General features: G+C 33.9%; 1 pseudogene; it reads left to right on the top strand.

The window, feature by feature from the left end:
- The first annotated feature begins 11343 nt into the window (after positions 1-11343).
- Positions 11344-11442, top strand: LOC117308782 (U6 spliceosomal RNA; annotated as a pseudogene).
- The last annotated feature ends 5011 nt before the right edge of the window (positions 11443-16453 follow it).

The following is a 16453-nucleotide window of genomic DNA, read 5'->3' as shown; positions in this document are numbered from 1 at the left end:
ACTCTATATTTTGACTCAGGACTAAAACTATACCAAGGCCAGTAGAAGATGGTTAAAAATTTCTGGACAATCATTAGAAAATAAAACAAATCTAGTTTAAGATATTAACATCAAAGTTTGTACATGATTCATTAAATGAAACCAAAAGAGGATATTATAAAATGATAAAAAAAATAAAATCCACATTGAGGATTGAAATGCCATGAACCCTTAAAAACTAAATTACTGTTATAAAATATAGGAAATATAAAAACAAATTCTGAAGAAACACAATGGAAATAAAAAAACTTACTTGCCTCTATTATGTTAGAGAATATATACCTTAAAGAAAGGATATTGAAGAATTAAATGATATTTAACCAATAATGTAGGTTTAAAAATATATATTGAATTCTATGCCCTGAAATACAAAACTCCCTATCAAATCCTCATTAAACATTTTTAAATGTTGTCTATATATTATTCTGCAAAGGAAATCTCAATTTCAAAAATTATCAAATAACATAGGCCATGTACTTTGAACAATATAAATAAATGTAGTACAACTATAAAAGCATAAAAAGAATATCAAAACAAAAATACAAAAACTATTAAAAAGTCAAAAATAATGTTGGTGCCCAAAATGGAAATTACCACCAAAATTGCTAATTATCTAGAAAAATGTTTTAATATAAAGATTACATAGCTAAATTTACAGATATTTAAATTTTTTCCTAAAAAAAAAAGTCACTTTTAACCTGTTTCAAGGCTACATGAGAGAATAAAATTGAATTACTCATCTACTTTAAGAATTGAGACATAATATTAAAGAAAAAATAGTGGATTAAGAAATGGAGACTGGGGACTTCCCTGGTGGTCCAGTGAAAAAGAATTTGCCATCCAATGCAGGGAACACGGGTTCGATCCCTGGTTGGGGAACTAAGATCCCACACGCTGCAAGGCAATTAAGCCCGTGAGCCACAACTATTGAGCTCGCGCACCTCAACGAGAGAGCCTACGTGCGTCAAACTAAAGAGCCCATGCACCCTGAAGCCTACATGCCACAACTAGAGAGAGAAAACCTGCACACCACAGCTAGCGAGAAGCCTGGACACTGCAACGAAGAGCCCACGCACCAAAACGAAATATCCCGCATGCCTCAATGAAGGTCCCGTGTGCCGCAACTAACACTCAGTGCAACCAAACAATAAATTAATTTTTTAAAAACAGCACTGACCATCAAAGAAAAAGATACAAGTAAATCTGACCTAATCAAAAAAAAAATTTTTAATGGAGAATAAGTAGAATAAAAATATACAAGAAATAATCCTATCTAAAAAGAATATATTCTAAAAAAAAATAAGACACGGAGAAGCCACACAATGCAGTGAAATAAGAATAAAAAAAATCACAACATATGCAAAGTAACTTGAAAGGGCCAATGAGTGCTCTGTAAAACTCATGCAAATAATTTGAAGCATTAGATATAACATAAAGTGCAATTTTTAAAATGTCCTTATGTGACAGGAAACCTAAACAGTCAAATATCTTGGAAGAAATTGGTAAAACTGTCAGAGTAGTACCATTAATAAAACTAATTAACATTTACTGAATGCCAAACATTTCAAGCTCTGATTAAAGAGGTTTACACAGCTTATCAAATTTGCTTCTAGGGCTTCCCTGGTGGCGCAGTGGTTGAGAGTCGCCTGCCAATGCAGGGGACACGGGTTCGTGCCCCAGTCCAGGAAGATCCCACATGCCACGGAGCGGCTGGGCCCGTGAGCCATGGCCGCTGAGCCTGCGCGTCCAGAGCCTGTGCTCCGCAACAGGAGAGGCCACAACAGTGAGAGGCCCGCGTAAAAAAAAAAAAAAAAAAAAAATTTGCTTCTAATAGGGTTTCTATGAGGAAGTTACATGATTTTTTCAAGTTGTAATGAACAAAATAATATACAGTGTAATTTTTTAAGATTAGAAAAAAATACTTTGTCATTTATTTTGTAAATTAGTTGATCTAGCATTAGTACCAAATTAGTGAAAGATGGAATGAAGATGAAAATTGCCAATCAATTTAACTGAAAAAAGTCCATGCAAAAAACTGAAAGTACTAGCTTATTAAATTCAGTGTGTACATATCCGTATACTGCACGTAAATGAGGTTTCTCTTTGGGTTACAATCTCATCTCAAGGCCTGACTGAGGAAGGATCTTTTTGAAGATCACTTGGTATTGGCAGAATTTATTTCCTTTGGACTTTTGGACTAAAAGCATCAGTTTTTCTCTGGCTATCCAATAGAGGTCACATTCAGTTCATTGCTATATGGGCCTTTACATAGAGTATTGCACATATCAATTTGTTTTATCAAAGCAGGCAAGGGAGAGGGTCTTCTAACATGGTAGAAATTACAACCTTATGAAGCATAATCATGGAAATGCTATTCCATCACCTGTGAAATATTCTCTTGGTTAGAAGAAAGCTGTAGGTCCCACCCATACTAAAGGAGAGGGAATTACAAAAGAATGTAAATACCAGAAGATGGGGGGGGGCATCTTATCACTTCCCATCCTTTGAAAAACAATATATAAGCAATGTTTATGGGTTAAAATACTAAATATTTAAAAGCATCAATTCTCCCAAAAAATACCAATATTTTGGACTTAATACCAACTAAAATAACCTTTTACTTTTTTCTTGGAAACTGACAAAACTATCCTAAAGTTGCCTGAAAATTAAGCATGTAAAAAGAATCAGGACATGGTCAGGATAAAGGCAAATAATAGAGTAATAAAAGACCTGCCAGCTACTAAAATATTTATTATTATTGACAAAAAATAAGTTTGTCACTAGAGAAAAAATGGAGTCTGTAAACAGTCCCAAATATGTACTGGGTTTTACTACATGATTAAGAGGACATTTTAATACCAACATAAATTCTAAGTGGCTAAAAAATCTATGGTGAAAATATGATAGGGAAGTATAAACTATTAGAAGAAAGTCTTGTTAAATAATTTTATAAATTTGAAGTATAGAAGACCTTTCTATGCTTGACCTAAAACCAGAAGATCATAAAGTAAAAAGTTGACAAATGAGATTCTATAAAATTTTATAAAATTATTTATAAAAATTTTATAAAAATTTTAATAAAAATACCAATAACAAAAAAGAAATCTAGTAAACTAGGGAAGTATTTGCAAAACATGTATTAAATGAGGTACTTGTTTCCTCAAATAACAACGGTTTTATATAAAAAAAACAGGAAACAACTTGACAGAGAGCAAAATTGTTAAACGTTTGTTTGAAAAGATTCTAAAACTCAAACATAATTTAAGACATGCAAACTAACCAAGCACTAAAAAAAACCCAGCTGAATTTGAAAAAAACATTAAAATAAGCTGACATCCACTATATGTAAAGCAATCCAAAAGTAAAAACTTTACCTTATTCAAAATATACAATTTGCAATTCCTAACTTATAATTAGATGATTTTTCCTCAGTGCCATACTTGTCACTGTGTAGGGTCCTGAAAGTACCCAGGGAGCCATAAACAGATGTGAAAGCCTATGCTTGGCAGCCAGATGGAATCAATAAAAGGCAGGTTCACTGAATCCTTAAACTGGGATAATCTCATAGGAAGAAGTTAACAAGATTTATGAAAGGAAAAGCTTGCCTAACACCACTCAAGTATTTGAGTTGATATATAATGTTGTAATGGATCAAAATAATGAATAAAAATTTGTAGATTTTTAAAAGAATTGTGAAAGGTATATATTAAGCATATGTTTTTATTTTCTGTAATTTTCATGCTCTGACATCTGGGGCCTAGCTGACACTGGAGGAAATGCCTCTTGCAGGATCAGCTACTTCTTAGATCAAAAGACTTGCCTGTGATTGTGACTTTCATATGCAAACCAACCTTTCCAGAACCTGCACCCCAAGCACCAACTCTACTATGTGGTGTTAGGCATTTTTCTATGTGCTAGTCCATTACAAATTATTTTAAATTAGTACAATTTTTGCAAAGTAATGTGAAATATAATTAGGCCATATTTACCGTTATTCCTAATCAGGGAAAATCAGTTTTCTAATAAACATGCCAAAACTACAGTGTGAAAAGAATGTAGGAACTGTCTCTTAATATAAAAAGAAATAAAACAAAACAAACAAAAAAACCCAATTTAAAAATGGGCAGAAGAAGGACTTCCCTGTTGGCGCAGTGGTTAAGAATCCTCCTGCCCGTGCAGGGGACACGAGTTTGATCCCTGGTCCAGGAAGATCCCACATGCCGCGGAACAACTAAGCCCATGTGCCACAACTACTGAGCCTATGATCTAGAGCCCGCGAGCCACAACTACTGAAACCCGCGTGCCTAGAGCCTGTGCTCCACAAGAGAAGCCACTGCAGTGAGAAGCCCACACACCACAACATAGAGTAGCCCCCACTTGCCGCAACTAGAGAAAGCCCATGCACGGCGATGAAGACCCAATACAGCCAAGAATAAATAAATAAATTTATTAAAAAAAAAAAATGAGAAGAACTGAATAGGTATCTTTCCAAAGAGGAAACACAGAGGCCAACAGGCTCGTAAGATGCTCAGCACCACTAATCATTAGGGAAACGCAAATCAAAACCATAATGAGATATCACCTCATACCTGTCAGAATGGCCATCATCAAAAAGAACACAAATAACACATGTTGGTGAGGATGTGGAGGAAAGGGAACCCTTGTACAGTGTTGGTGGGAATGTAAACTGGTGTAGCCACTGTGGAAAACAGTATGGAGGTTTCTCAAAACACTAAAAATAGAAAGACTATATGACCCAGCAATTCCACTCCAGGGTATACATCTGAAAAAAACAAACACACTAATTTGAAAAGAGACATGTACCCCAATGTTCATAGCAGCATTATTTGCAATTGCCAAGATAGGAAAGCAACCTAAGTGCTCATCAATAGATGAATGGATAAAGAAGATGTACACACACACACACACACAGACACACACAGACACACACATATACATACAATGGAATACTACTCAGCCATAAAAAAGATTGAAATTTTGCCATTTGCAGCAACATGGATGGACTTGGAGGGAGTTATGCTAAGTGAAATAAGTCAGACAGAGAAAGACAAACACTGTATGTCACTTATATGTGGAATCTAAAAAATACAACAAACTAAATATAACAATAAAGAAGCAGACTCACAGATGTAGAGAGCAAACTAGTGGCTACCAATGGGGACGGGGCGGGGGGAGTGGGAGCACAAACTATTGGGTGTAAGATAGGCACAAGGATATATTGTACAACATGGGGAATATAACCAATATTTTGTAATAACTGCAAATGAAAAGTAAACTTTAAAAATTATATAAAAATTAGAAAGAAAAAACATCAGCAGAACTGCCCATAAAAATGTGATACTTTAAAATTTATAGGTTAAATATTGTTAGTGACCAGACTCACTACAGGAAGAACACAAGAATCTACACAAACTGAATTATATTTCTAATAATACCAAGCTAAAGCAAAACCAGTTTTTGGCGATGCTATTTTTTTTCATACTTTTAAAAATACTATGGCTTAAGAATGAAGACTACCATAGACCTGGAGGTAAAATCAACACCAAAGTATTAAAGTTCACTTGAACTTTAATACTTCAAAATATGCTTATCCTGTTTGGGGGATGGTAAAGAGACATGTCATAATTCACCAGTAACTAATCTTATTTCTACAACTATACAATATAGAACAAAAAGTTTATGTGATTCTAGCAGTGTTTTCATCTTGTAAATGAATCTGTGAATGAGCTTCTGCCTTATGCCTCTTCTAATGGCACTGTTGTTAGATTTTCGTTAACTGTTTCTGATCCAGAAGCATGTGGGTTTTATGTAAATTGTACTAGAAAATCCTATGAGATTTATATCTTATGAGATGTAATATATTATAGTAACTTTCCCTGGTGGAGGATGGGGAAATTTAACGTATAGGTTTCCAAGTAATACAGTAACTTGAAAAACTTAGGTTTACTTACGGTTTCCAAGATTGACAGTGTAATGACTAAGAGAGTAAAAATAATGAGCAAACTTGGGATTGGTCCCCGAAACACTTTAAACTCCAAATTCCATGTGACTACTTTAGAAATTCTGCTATCAACAGTACATATAGGAAAAGATTGAAAGGAAGCTTAACTTGGGTTACATCTCTCTTTAGTCTACATTTGAAGTTAATGGAAGTGGTTTCAATAAAACACTCCCTCACCCAGAGAAAGAATGAAGACAAATTTGAGGACATGAATGTGGGCACAAGTTTTCAGTGGTCGTTTTCTGAGCTCTGACAACCACACCCTACCTAAATATGCTCCTTTTGTTATTTTATTTCTTTTTGTATTTAAATTTAAAATAGTTTATTATCATCGTCTTCATCACCCTATCATCATCATCATCACATACATCAGTCATTTGGAAACTCCTATTGAAGCACATTTTAGTTTAGACGGAATATCCTTCTTTACTTTCTTATATCTGGAGACCAAGAATTATAAACACTCAGTGAACATTTGATGATATGTCCCTCATTCCCACCATGCCAAAAAGAGGAAACCCTTGAAAGTCTAAACATTCATATTCAACTTGGCATTACAAAACCACAAGACAACTTCATGTATCACCTTGGAGTGTCTCAAGTCTACTTCACCAACTTTACACTGACTTAGTTTTATGTGAAATGCCAGAAAAGTGTAGGTGACTGCATTTTAAGTATCTGGAGTGACTCTTCTACCAGCTTTAAATTAGTGGCTATTGCTAACCCACAGAGTTCATAACACACACACAGTCCACTTGGTAGGCAGATTAATAAGGATGTCCCCAGGGTTGGCATTATCAACGGCTCCTATTGAGTTCAATTCTGTGGGATCCTCAAAATAATGTGCTGTTTAAATAGATTTGTCTCTGTGTGTTTCCACCCAGGATCTTTCTTAGAAGTAACTTCACTTTAAGTTTTACGTTAAAATGCCAATTATAATCTCAATTAGCTAATCAAAATGGGAATGAAGCTCATGCAAAATCAGTTACTTAAAGAATGACATTACAGATGCTATACTGCAAGATTCAAGGAAATGCTATAAATTTGGAAAACTTAGCCTGATAATTCCAAATCTAGAATTTTAAATTAATAAAATCTTTATTTTACTGATAAATCCCCAAATGATAATTTTAACCAATGATTAATTTCTATATACCACATTTATATAATACTATTTTCATTAGCTGCTATAAACTTTAATAGATCAATACTAATAACAGTATCACTATAGAACCATCTATAAAATTCAGCATGTGACTCCGTGAGCTTAATTTTCTGCATGTTTTAACAGGCACTGGTGTCATTTAAATAACAATCTACCAATCGCATAAAAATGTAGCACTGGAAAATGCAGCCAAATCAAAACACAAAATGAAAATATCCAATAATTCCTGATAGTATTATTTGATAATTTAGCAACTGGTAGTATGATTTCAACTATGGCTTAAAGAATGAAAATGCTGATTTTGGAGGTCAGGGAGAAATATATTTACTGTATGCATTAATAAGTATTTGTTCTCTATTGATAGTGTCTTTAAAAATAAATATTATCTTATTAAAGATTTTTTTAATGTCACCCAAAGAAGCAGAAAGGGTATTATAAAACCACAGAGATAATTTGAAACTATCAATTTTAAGGACAAACTTAGGATAGGAAAGGAATATAAAAATATTCTAAATGATTTTTCACTGCTCTCCAATTCTAAGATATATATTAAAAAGCAGTCTACTGCCTTATTAAAAATATATCTTGGATATCTCACTCTTTTGTAGAGTGCAACTAATTGAGTAGCCACAAAATTAAGTGGAGGAGTTTATGGATTATTTTAAGGGGAGTCAAGAATAGGGATCTATGAGCTTTTTTAAGAATGAGCTTCATAGTTTATAATGCCTAACAATAGAATTCAGGTTTAATGCATTACCAAATCAATTGTACTTTGAGTAAAATATCCCGAGAACATTTGGAAGAATAAAGAGTAATGGAAAGATTATTGAACTTGGAATCAAGAGAGCTGGATTCACTCCAAATTTTGGCATGAAAGGTATTTAAAGCTACCCCCAGTTTTGATAATTATTAATAAAATATTTGAATCTAAAGAAAAGTAGAGATCTTTTTAAAGAGTTTTTAGAACTAACTTTAGACTTGGAGAATAGTTTAAAAATTCTACAGAGAGTTTTCATATATCCTTCCTTCTCCTTTCTCTAATACTTCCATTTGACATAGCCACAGTGTTATTGTCAGAACCAGAAAATGAACACTGGTACAATACTATGAACTAAACTAAAAGTTTTATTCAAATTTCACCAGTTTTTGCACTAACATTTTCCTTTTGCTCCAATATCAAATCCAGGATCCCACATTGCATTTAGTTATTATTTCGCTTTAGTTTCTTTTAGTCTGTAAGTTCAGACTTTCCTTGTCTTTCATGACCTCGACACTTTCAAAGAATATTGATAAATTACTGTAACGAATGTCAGTCAATTTGGTTGAGTGTGAGACTTCTTCATTACTCTGTATTTTTGTCAAGAATATCACAGGGCTGATGTTGAGTTCTTAAAGCATCACTTCACAAGGTTCATATTGCTGTTATGTGTTATTACTGTTGATGTCGTCCCTCCTATTTGTTTCACTCTAAAGCTATTGTCTTTCTTTTTTGGTTAATATCTATTTTAAGAGTGGTATTTTTATATTTACGGATCCACTATTATTTTGGCTTTATGGGTAAGAATCAACTTCTATCATATATTTTTTTTGCTCAAATTGGTCATAGCTACTTCAATTTGGCACCTGTGTTTTCAACAAGCCTGCATCTTTTTTTGAGAATGTATTTTCTGGCATTGATGGAAGGATAAACCAGAAACTAAAGGGTTTAGTTTCCTATCAGAGGTGGATAGGAATGGAATGGAAAAAAGCAGGTATTGGTAATATAATAGCCAAGATTAGGAGGAAGTGACATTTCTCATTATCTTTTGTATTAGAACCATAGCCATATTTCACATGCCATTAACATACCCCCAAAATAAATGAACAATTAAAATCAACCTGGATGTGGGAAAACTAAAAATAAAATACCAACAATAATAAACCTAACTGTTACCATGCTGTTCAGTACAACAGAAAAAGCAATTTTAAGTAACTTCAGGAAACAGTACCTTGACTGAAAACTGAATAAATATGTTTCAAGCAGAAGCATGGAAATATGGGTAGCAATTCTTAAATTGCTTTGTAAGTACACTGTAGTTAATCAAACAAGTATATTGTAGCAAATAAGAACCAGGTTTCTCACTGTTGGAGAAATAATTCACAAATAAAGGAAGGAGGCAGGCTACATTAACTCTGTGATGTTGGATTTGGATTCGACTTAACTAGTACAAAGTTATATATATATATACACACATATATATATGTATATATATATACACACACATATGTATATATATTTTATATATATGGTGAACTTATGACTCATAAAATGCATTGTGTGTATACAGTTGACCCTTGAACAACACGAGTTTGAAATGCATGGGTCCACTTAAATGCAGATTTCTTTCAGTAAATATTATGGTACTACATGATCTATCATTGGTTGAATACATGGATGTGGAATTGCTGATACGGAGGAGCTGAGTGCAGAGGGCCAACTGTAAGCTATACGTGGATTTTTGACTGCATTGAGGGTTAGCTCCCCAACCCACGTGCTGAAAGGTCAACTGTGGGGATATATATTTATATCCACACACAAATAATTAGATATAGACATGTTTATTTATATGGGTTAGTATATGTACTTATATTCCCTAACACTATACACTGAGAGGACCTAGAAGCAATAGCACCCACGTGGTACAGAGCACACCCAGAGCCCAGATGTTGGATTCTAAATGCCATTCTCCATTTAGATACATTTAGAATGTACCAAGACTCCTTGTGGTTTCTAGGTTGTAGCAGGAGAAATACTTAAAGGTATTTTAATAACGTAGCTCAAACATATTGCTTTATTCACCAGTGTAAAAGCATCTGTACATCAAGCAAATGCTTTTCTACTAATTTTAAAGAAATTTAGGAAAACATCTCCTCAATATCAGCGGTTTAGAGCAGAGGTTTTCTAATCACAGTAAAGGAACTTGATGTTGATGGCAAGTCAAAACCAGCTAAGGAGCTCTCAGCTCTGTAAGTCAAAGAGCCCAAGACTGCTCTGTAATGTATTTAATTTATGCTTATATTTGCTCGTATAATAATTGACGTATTTCCCCATCTTACCCCTCTAATAGAGCAATAATAGGCTTCTATTTTTGATTAGGACTCCCCAATACATTGCTTAATATATATTTATTCATTGCAAAAATATTTATGAAATATTAAAAATAACCAATATCCAGATTCTAAAAACTAAGAATAGTGACATAAATGTGATACAAACCACTCTTCAGAGGTAGAATCCAGAAGTAGATATATGAAAAATACACAGATATAATACAAGGTATGATTTATTAGTGTTGTAAAACAACACAAAAATTGTGCTCGGGGAAACAGATATAAGTTGATAAATAATTGATGCTTTCAGAGAAATGTGTCATTTGAAGAGGACCATGAAAGATAAGCTTTAAAAAGGTATGAGGATGCTAGGCTAAGGAAATCTAATGTGTCAAGACATTGTAAAAAAGATGAATGTTTCAGTGTGTCTTGAATTCAGTGCTATCAGTTAGCTATTGCCATATAAAGGCAGCAAAATTCTTAAAGGTCATTGTGTTAAAACCACTGCCATTTATTCAGAATAGATTTAGGCTAGGAAAAGATAGGAATAATGATTTCTGCCCCCAAAGTTTATATCTTTCTCCTGGGCTCAGTAGTCAACATGGACATGATTTTCTCATGGTTGTGAAAGAGATGTGAGAGCAACTCTCAGCTTTTGTCACATCTGCCAACATCCAATCATTCAAAGCAAGTTATATGACCAAGTCCAGCATCAAAGAGTAGCAAATATTACTTAACCCATGTAAGTAGTAGGCAGAGTGAGTATTTACAAAAATAATATAGTGCAAAAACCACATCATTACTAGTTTTCTTTCAATAAAATATCCTCCGTGCATTCTACTGAAATTCTTATGGCTTTCTCTTATCTGAATATGTTTCTGCATTAAAGAACACTTATTAAATTATATTTTTGTACCAGTTATCACAGTCCACTACCTTGATTTCTAATATTTTAGCTGCTCATAGAGCAGATGTTTGTAATAATGTAAGTTTACCTTATTTGCAGTAACTCAAGGCAGTATATCAAGTGCTCACTTGCACAGCACATATGCTAAAATTAGAATACAGATTAGCATGGTCCCTGAACAAGGATGACATGCAAATTCATGAAGCTTTCTTTTGTTTGTAACAAGTAGTAAATAAACTATAGAATAATAAATATATAGAGTAACATTATACTACAGTCAAATAATATGATAAATGTTGCTTCAATGGCAACCATGTTACAATATACAAATGTATCAAAGTAGCATGTTATATACCAACTTACAAAATGTAACATGTTAAATATGTCAAATTTTTTTAAAAAGACAAGGTATTGTTTTTACATTTCATTGTTTTTTCTTTATTTTGAAATGTTTTCTTTATTTTTCTTTATTTTGAAATGTTTTTCTTTATTTTGAAATGTAAAACTGAAACTGAACAATGACCAGTGGGAGAAACTTATTTAAATGATTCATTTTACCTAGAAAATACCATGATAGCTGAATATGGTTCTAAACAACATTTTCCACTCAGTTCTTAGAGAGAACTGTAACTTCAATTAAAAATACACCTGAAAAAAAGAATACTTTTTGATATAATAGGAAGCAGTTAGGCAAAGTAATATAGTCCAATCTTAGCATATCTAATAGCTTGAAACACAAGGTGCATCTTCTAAGAAGAAACTCTATATCCCAAAGTCAGTGTCTATGTGCAGGATTTCAAACTTGTGTCTAGTTATTGATGTTCAGAGAATCATATTCCACTGATAGAAACTTCTGGCTTTCCTAATATGTTTCCATGGAACATAATTCCATGCATACTCTCAGGTACTTTCCAGGGAGAATATCGGTAGGTTTAAAAATGTGGTATGTTAAAATATATTGCACTGATGTGCAGGTTCATCTTTCTGTTAGGTTGCCATTATTTGCTCAGGGGAGACTTCAAATGCTAACATAAGGTGCTTTGAACTTGTAAGATCTGTAAGGTTGAGATTTCTCACACAAATCATAAGAAAAATAAGCTATCTGGCTCCAAATATATGTAAATGATGGAAATCATCAATCTCTCTAAAAGATATATTATGTTTTCTAATAATAACTCCAGAATGTGGTTTTTTTGTTTGTTTGTTTGTTTGTTTTGCGGTACGCGGGCCTCTCACTGTTGTGGCCTCTCCCGTTGTGGAGCATAGGCTCCGGACATGCAGGCTCAGTGGCCATGGCTCATGGGCTTAGCTGCTCCGTGGCATGTGGGATCTTCCCAGACCGGGGCATGAACCCGTGTCCCCTGCATCGGCAGGCAGACTCTCAACCACTGTACCACCAAGTAAGCCCCGTTGGAAGATTTTTAATCACAGCTTCAATTTCATTACTTGTAATTGCTCTGTTCATATTTTCTATTTCTTCCTGCTTCAGTCTTGGAAGGTTATACCTTTCTAAGAATTTGTCCATTTCTTTCAGTTTGTTCATTTTACTGGCATAGAGTTGCTTGGAGTAGCTCTTAGGATGCTTTGTATTTCTGTGGTGACTTTTGTAACTTCTCCTTTTTCATTTCTAATTTTATTGATTTGAATCCTCTCCCTCTTTTTCTTGATGAGTCTGGCTAATGGTTTATGAAGTTTGTTTATCTTCTCAAAGAACCAGCTTTTAGTTTTATTGATCTTTGTATTGTTTTCTTTGTTTCTATATCATTTATTTCTGCTCTGATCTTTATGATTTCTTTCCTTCTACTAACTTTGGGTTTTGTTTGTTCTTCTTTCTCTAGTTCCTTTAGGTGTACGGTTAGATTGTTTGAGATTTTTCTTGTTTCTTGAGGTAGGCTTGTACTGCTATAAACTTCCCTCTTAGAACTGCTTTTGCTGCATCCCATAGGTTTTGGATCTACGTGTTTTCATTGTAATTTGTCAATAGGTATTTTTTAATTTCCTTTTTGATTTCTACAGTGATCTCTTGGTTATTTAGTAACATATTATTTAGCCTCCATGTGTTTGTGTTTCATACGTTTTTTCCCCTGTAATTGATTTCTAATCTCAGAGCATTATAGTCAGAAAAGATGCTTGATATGATTTCAATTTTCTTAAATTTACTGAGGCTTGATTTGTGACCCAAGATGTGATCTATCATGTAGAATTTTCCATGTGCACTTGAGAAGAAAGTGTAATCTGCTGTTTTGGGATGGAATGTCCTGTAAATATCAGTTAAATCTATCTGGTCTATTGTGCCTTTTAAAGCTTGTGTTTTGTTATTAGTTTTCTGTTTGGATGATATGTCCCTTGGTGTAAATAGGGTGTTGAAGTCCCCCACTATTATTGTGCTACTGTCGATTTCCTCTTTTATAGCTGTTACCAGTTGCCTTATGTATTGAGGTACTCCTATATTGGGTGCATATATATTTATAATTGTTATATCTTTTTCTTGGATTGATCTCTTGATCAGTATGTAGTGTCCTTCCTTGTCTCTTGTAACATTCTTTGTTTTAAAGTCTATTTTATCTGATATGAGTATTGTTACTCCAGCTTTCTTTTGATTTCCATTTGCATGGAATATCTTTTTCCATCCCGTCACTTTCAGTCTGTATATGTCCATAGGTCTGAACTGGGTCTCCTGTGGACAGCATATAGATGGGTCTTGTTTTTGTATCCATTCAGCAAGCCTGTGTGTTTTTGTTGGAGCATTTAATCCATTCACATTTAAGGTAATTATCGATATGTATGTTCCTATTACCATTTTCTTCATTGTTACGGGGGTTTTTTTGTAGGTCCTTTTCTTCTCTTGTGTTTCCCACTTAGAGAAATTCCTTTAGCATTTGTTGTAGAACTGGTTTGGTGGTGCTGAATTCTCTTAGCTTTTGCTTGCCTGTAAAGCTTTTGATTTCTCCATCGAATTTGTATGAGCTCCTTGCTGGGTAGAGTACTCATGGTCATAGGTTCTTCCCTTTCATCACTTTAAATATATCATGGCACTTTCTTCTGGCTTGTAGAGTTTCTGCTGAGAAATCACCTGTTAACTTTATACTTGCTTTATATATATATATATATATATATATATATATATATAGCAACAACTGGTAAAAAATATATGTATATATATGTATGTATATATATTGCAACATATATATGTATATATATTGCAAAAACTGGTAAAAATCTGAGAACTTTGAAAGTACACAAATAATTTTACATTTGTATGTATGATATTTCGACTCAATACATATTAAATCCATAGTAGATATATGTCAGTAATAGGTGTTGTGAATGTGAGCATTTATCTTTCATCTGTATTTCAGTGGTGTTGGAAGTTTCTCATTTCGTATGAGATTGTACTATATTGATTTCAAAAGAAAGATTTTGTGAATGTTGTTGTGCAAAATTATATAAGAATCGCCTTAAAATAGGAGTCTCCTTTAATATATATTTTGCCCCGAAAAATGAATCATGTATGAAACATGAAAAATGAATGTTTCACGAATTATCAATTTACATGCAAATTTCATCAACTTTCCTATTATAATCATGACTCATTCTGTAAAGCCAGTAGCCCAGAATAGATTATCTATGACAGTGTATCTGTGAACTTCTATGCATTCACAAAAGGTTTTTTAAATGATTGCTGATCCCTGGATATTACAGACACACTTTAGAATGTAAGAAGTAAAATGTGGTACACAACACACTGATTGTTTCTTGTTGAAAATATAGTATTTTTACTCCTTGAATTTAAGTATTAAAAAATCGTACCTTGAGTAAATGGCCAGCATACAAGGCAAAACATTAGATTCTGAGCCATTAAATTATTTTATCAAAAAACAGCTCTTATTATATTTCTAGTATGTCCAGGCTATGCAAAAGACATATATTATCCTTGTTACCTAAACACTGTGATTATTTTCCTTACCATCAAAACCATGTTTTCCTTGGCACCCCCATGCACTCATGTTAGCTTGAATATCCTTGCCCTGATTCCTGATAGTCAATAAACATGAATTCTGTGTAACTTCTACAGTATTGATTTTAAGCATAAGAGCTTTTGTTGACAATTATTTTAAAAAACTAAAACATTAACTCTTATGAGTATGGAATTTATTGCATTTCACCCAAAACAGTCTCTCTTATGAATAGGTCTTTTTTCCTTCCTTGTGAATTCTAACTTTTAAAAGAACATTTGGGTTTTCTCCTCAACCTTCATCTCAAATTCTCTTCAAAGCTTTGAGGATGAATAAATGCTGTCATGGTTACTTAGATCCTGAAGTGGTGAACAGCAGGGGGGAGAGCAGACCTGACTTCCTCTTCATGGTTATAACCACATGACAAACACAACTGTATTTCCCGTAGTGTGCAAGGGAAATCAAAGAGAAATATTTCTTCTTCATTCCTTTATGTCCCACAGAGATGGAAATCCAAATTTAATGTCACTTCTGTTTATGAAATACCTTTGTTGTGTGTGAGTCAATAGTTCCATGGTTAATAGCACTCCCATTCAGTGGGCTCTGGCTTCTCATGTATGTCCCAGCTAAGGGTCCTTTAAGAACAAAGAACCTGAGAACTTTCTCTCTTTACATAATTTAGGCCTAATTTATAGCAGCATCGCACCTGGACTTTGAGGTTTCTGTTGCAGGAGGATGAAGCAATCTCTTTTGTGTGTGTGTGATTATGGGAAAAGCCATCTCCGTGTATCTCCCCAATCTTCTTCCCCATTCTGCCTGTTCACAGTCGTTTTTTTGGTCATTGTTTTTGTTAAGGCAAAATAAAGGGATTAATATATTAAGCCATATTAGTCATGAATGCACTAAAAATTGTTTTTTTAATTCATTTAGCAAGTAATTTATTCAATTCACATCTATCTTGAACTAATAATGGTAAGCACTTAATCTAATTTCTGGAATTACATCAGTGAGAAAGACAAACCTACTCCTTGCTCTCATGGAGCTTATGTCTACTGAAAGAGATAAGACACACCAGTTTAATCAACAAACAAAATACAGGGGCTTCCCTGGTGTTGCAGTGGTTGAGAGTCTGCCTGCCAATGCAGGGGACACGGGTTCGAGCCCTAGTCTGGGAGGATCCCACATGCCACGGAGCAACTGGGCCCGTGAGCCACAACTACTGAGCCTGCGCGTCTGGAGCCCGTGCTCCGCAGCAAGAGAGGCCGCGATAGTGA

The sequence above is a fragment of the Tursiops truncatus genome, chromosome 17 (assembly GCF_011762595.2).
Source record: "Tursiops truncatus isolate mTurTru1 chromosome 17, mTurTru1.mat.Y, whole genome shotgun sequence".
Taxonomy (NCBI): Eukaryota; Metazoa; Chordata; class Mammalia; order Artiodactyla; family Delphinidae; genus Tursiops; species Tursiops truncatus.
This window is presented reverse-complemented; position numbering and strand designations above follow the sequence as displayed.